This window comes from Amblyomma mixtum, chromosome 2, assembly GCF_055824585.1.
Source record: "Amblyomma mixtum isolate Tamu chromosome 2, ASM5582458v1, whole genome shotgun sequence".
NCBI lineage: Eukaryota > Metazoa > Arthropoda > Arachnida > Ixodida > Ixodidae > Amblyomma > Amblyomma mixtum.
In genome coordinates this window covers 31,384,130-31,389,214 of record NC_143013.1, presented here as the reverse complement: position 1 = coordinate 31,389,214, position 5,085 = coordinate 31,384,130, and positions in this window count along the sequence as shown.

The window sequence follows — 5,085 nt, the reverse complement described above, 5'->3', positions numbered from 1 at the left end:
AGCAGCGGTTTCGTAATCGGCGTTTTTTTTGTAAAATGATAATATGAGGAAAGGGAAGGCAGAGTAAACGTTAGCTCCCGCTGCGAACTAGTTAGGGGTGAATGAGGGAGTGAAAGGAGCGAAAAGAACGCCGTAGTGAAGAGCTCCGGATTAATATCGACTACCCGGAGTTCATCAAGGCCCAACGACAACGCCCAGCACACGGGCGTCTTTCTCGCACTTCATCTGCATTGACATGTTCGCCGGGGTGGCTCAGTGGTTGTGGTGCTCGGCTGCTGACCCGAAAGATGCGGTTTCGATCCCGGCCTCGGCGGTCGAATTTCGATGGAGGCGGAATTCTGGAGGCCCGTGTGCTGTGCGATGTCAATGCACGTTAAAGAACCCCAGGTGGTCGAAATTTCCGGAGCCCTTCACTACGGCATCTCTCATAGCCTGGCCTTGGGACGTTGAACCCCTATAATCGATAAAATCATCACCAGCCGCGGCTGGCTGGGATTTGATCAGTCGTCGCCACTCAGCTGCCGAACGCGGTAACCACTGAGACACAGCGGCGGGTGCACTACGCAGTCTGCGCGAGAAACCCGGAGACGACTCGGTTCTGCGAAAACCTCCGCAACTTTGCGTCACCCCTGACTTGGCTCACTGGACGACGCTCCACATTCCTGCAAATTGGATCGCGAATGGCCTCGTGTTCTGCTCCCCCCTCTCCCCTGCGCTGCCCTCGAGAGGTCGTTGAGCCCGGTTGTTATTAAGCGGCTTTCTCTAATTCGCCCCCATCCGCAGTTATATGTGTTTTTCTCTTGTCTGACTTCCCACGGGAGCAGTGGAGTCCCACAGAAAGGGAACGCTTCTGAGTGGAACGGGCCGGTCAGCAACGGCCGCGCTTCTTCTTCGCTTCGGGCGGCCGCCGCTACTTGCTCGGCCGGCCGCGAGCGGAGCGAATGAGAGCATGCAAAACGCCTCGAGGGTTGCAGATTAAAGCCCGTGCCGCACTAAATCGACGGGCGGGCGGCGCCCTGCGCTCCTAGCTGGCTCCCGCTTGTGTACAGGCAGCGGCAGTTGTGGAATGGAGGCACCAGCGCTATTGCTAGGAGACAACACGAGAGGATATACGTATTAGTGGTGGAGGGGAGAATGCTTGGGTGAGGAGGAGGATTTGCGCGCCTCTGATTTTCTCCTTTTCCGCGTCCTCATCGACGCAGCGGTGCTGCGAGATGCCTGTGAAGATGGCACTCGCCTCGCACGCGCGTTTAGGCGCGGACAGACGACACCGAAAAGACAGAAGCGCGAAGCCTTGCACACCCTTTCTTTCGCTTCCTCCTCGCCCAATCGCTCCTGTCGTACTAATCAGATTGGTTCTGCCGCGGTGACTTTCTTCGTCACCACCGCGCAATGAGCTTCGCGGACGAGGTTCGCCGCGGTCAACTTTTACCGCTGGCTCGCCTGTAAGCTGCGGTTCCCGCCTGTAAACAGCAGAAAGCGAGAGGAGTCGGCAAGCTTTGCGTTTGCTCAGAGTGAGACGTCGTTCGCTTGGCCGGGCGCGCCTAGCGCTTCTCGTGACCACGCCGCGGCCGCCACTCGTACGCTCACGATGGTTAGGTTACGTTCGCATCTATCTGCCGCGGCCACGCAAGGCAGGCTTAACTCGGTGAGAGTCGGTTTACGCTTCGCCTCTTCCTTCTCCACACCCTTATTGCAAACTTAGCTAGCCTTATCTGTATGTCTCTCTCTCTCTCTCTCTTTCACAAATAGACACGCGTGCGGTGCATCGTCGGAAAGTGGACGAACAATGGAGGCTCGAGTGGCGCGGAGGGAACACGGGCGAAACGCATGTTCGCGTGAGCCGCCGCGCTCTGCTGTATCCATACATGTGTACCACGAGTGGAAAAGGATGAGGCCATTCGCCCCGCCATGCATCTTTCTTTTGCGTTGTTCGCGTGGTGGTGGCTGGCGCTGGCGCTTATTCTTTCGAAGCCCCGGCGCTGCTTCCCCGCCACCCGATCCTGTTTGTTTCCAGGCGTTGACCGTTATTTCCACTTCTTCGGCGGGCTTCTGCGGGCGGGAATAGCCGCGGGGCCCGCGCGCGCGCACTCGAGAAAGAAAGAGCTTCTCGCCGCGTTCGGCTTTGTTTTCGGCGCATCGTGCGAACGAGACGCCGTAGCCGCGTTTTGACTACAGCGATGTGTACGCGCGTGTCGGCGTGCGCACCATTAAACCCTAACGAAGCGAGGAATGGTAATTGGTCGGACGCGAAGACGCGGTACGCGCCGATGCTTCCTTTCGATAAGCGTTTGACTGATGCCCTCTCACGCTAACGCGCTGTTCTCCGTCGCTGTCGAAAGAGCGAAAAAGCGAAGGGGACGATACGGCCGCAGGCTTAGGGAACGTGTTTTCGAGCTTTGCCGCCGAGTCGGCTATTGCTCTGGCGCTCATTTTCTGTCGAACGTGGCGTGCGTGCAGGTTATCCTTCGACGCGAGCGCGGAGAAACCTGAGCCGAAACGGAGAAAGACGGCGGTTCAGTGGGTAAGACCGAGGTCTGTAGATATTGATCAAGGGACTTTCTAAGAGCAGCTGTAAGACTTGCTCGCGAGTTAATTCAAGAATGTGCTGCGTTCAAACTAGGCGTCAAAGAGCATCTGGAGCAGTGTGTCGTGAGGTTACCGGTATGAGGTAGGTATTGACGAGCCGGTTCACATTTTCCTCTGCGCATATGAGGTCAATTCTTCGCGTCGGATGCATTTTGTACGCCACTTTTTCCACATAGGCGACGAACAAGTTCAGGCCTAGCTTGCTTGGACATCACTTTTGAATGTGGGGCAACTGTGGAATATTTAAGATGCTCTTATGGATATGTTGATGAATTTGGTCTAACCTTTCCATGCGTAGCAAAATCTTCCCTTTAAAGTTTCCTGCGCTCGCGCTGAAGAGTTAAAACTGCCACAGAAAACCAGTGGGAGTTTTTGACAATAAATAGCCGAAACTGACAAGCGTGCCTGGGAGGGACCTGAGGGTATGTTGATTGTTATGACGCAATCATATACCATATGCGAAAAAAGTGTGTTCATGAACAACGGCCCGTTGAAAAAATGCACTTGTCGAGAATTTCTGGGTATGATCGCGTCTTTCACCACAGGTCCCGCCTTTTGATCCGTCATGCTGGTGCGCGATGACGGCCTCGAGTTTGCATCATGAATCACTAATTAGCCCAAACCAAACCTTAACTTTGATACATATCTCTTAGCAGGTGCGATGTGAAGTAAAACATTTTAGTGCACAAGCCGTGTCAGGGTTGTGAATGTCAGGCCGGGGCGCCTGCATGAGAGACGTGTCGTGCCAGGCGGAGCATGACAGAGACTGCTAGTGAGTACTATATTGAAAAATGATGAGCTTCTGGGGAAGAAAGCATCACTAACTTTTATTTTAGTGAAGCTCCTTTCAGTTCCTTAACCCAGTAAATGTTAGAGCAGAGGAAGCGAAACTTAATGAACACATCGACTCAACCTTCGACATCGATTCAACCCAGCAAATGTGTCCATCGTCTCCAGATGCCTACCCATTGGCCCCACCTTCGATTAAAACATGCCCAGCATTCCTGGACAGCACAAACTAGCGCCATCTGTCGGCAGTCATAGCGAAAACCATGCAACTCAACGGGAATATTTTCAATTCTAATTGAGAGAAAACTAAAGAGTGCGGTGAGATGGTACGCGATGTTAATACTCATGGTCTACTCTTTCTATGCGCTGCGGAATCCGGCTTACAGTATGGTGCTTCCTGCGCTCGCACTTACTAGTTCTAACGGCCATACACTCTAAACATAATGGAGTAAAATGGGAGTAGGTGCCCTCTAGCACCCTTTGGTAAAAGGAGTGCTCTAGAGGACACCTCACTCCCTCTTTAATCTCATACAGGCGTATGCATGTTTAGAGAGTAGAAAATCAGTAGAGTCTACCAGAGATATCAAATCCCAGCGAAGAATTTAATTTCCAGCGCCATGCACCACATGGCGGCAGCCGCACAAACTAGAAGCGTGTGTCCACATTTTCTTGGCTCTAGAATGTCGTTTCTTCCAAAGGCCGCCAGGTGAGCGTCAAGATCGACGTCGGTAGGAATGTGCATATTGAGCAGGCACAACACTTCATGAAAGCAGTGACCCACATTCTGGCCTGGGACAGAACCTCCTTGCGGAAGCAAAGGCACTGGGTCTTCGCTATGCTTCCCCTGCGGTACGCGAGCAATGGTCAAGACGGCAGCGGTGGCGGCAGTGTTCGATGTCTCGGTTTGTGGAGCGACGCGAATCACCTAACGCACCCATGTGGCGGGTTTCCTTTTGTTCTTTCACTACACGCACGGCTTCATTCTTTGCGCTCTCGCACTTGCGTGCTCGGGATGGGGCGGAACAGTGCAATGCAAAGCTAGAGGCGTCTGTCTGCATGCGATGCATATTTCAAATGTAGTGTCTGCGTCATAAGGAAGTCAATAGGAATGCGTGAACTACTTTTTGGGACCGTGACTACACGAGTATGCATCGCTCCGAATAAATACTTATCGTAAACTTGGCGAGACCTCCAAGAAACGACTACAAAAACGCAGAATGTTTGTCGTCGTCACAGGTGAAAATGTGACAGGGGCAGTTGTATCTCAGCCGTAAGACACGTGTGTCTGGCTAACGTTATGTCTGATATGCGGCTGGGCTAGTCGGCTGCAGTTATTTGGTTAAAACGTGCCTATATACGACGAACTGGGTACAGTACTGATGAGGGAATAAGGGAACATGCGTTATTCGTAAATAGTAGCTAGACGTCCCGGTTAGCTCACTTGATAGGGTGACTGCCCCGGTGAGGTGGTGGTCCTGGGTTCGACTCTCGGACAAGGATGAATTTCTGAGGAAGCTGTTTAGCTTTCCTTTGTAGCTATATGGCTACGCTTGGGGGGATGCTAATGAGTAATTATTTTCCCATCGTAAAAAGTAAGAATGGTGTCACTTAGAGATGCACAGTTATTTCACCAGTAGTAAACCCTGTTCTTCTAGGCAGCAGTGAAGATAAGAAAGCCTTTAAAATGCTATTTTTTTATCAAGAAAA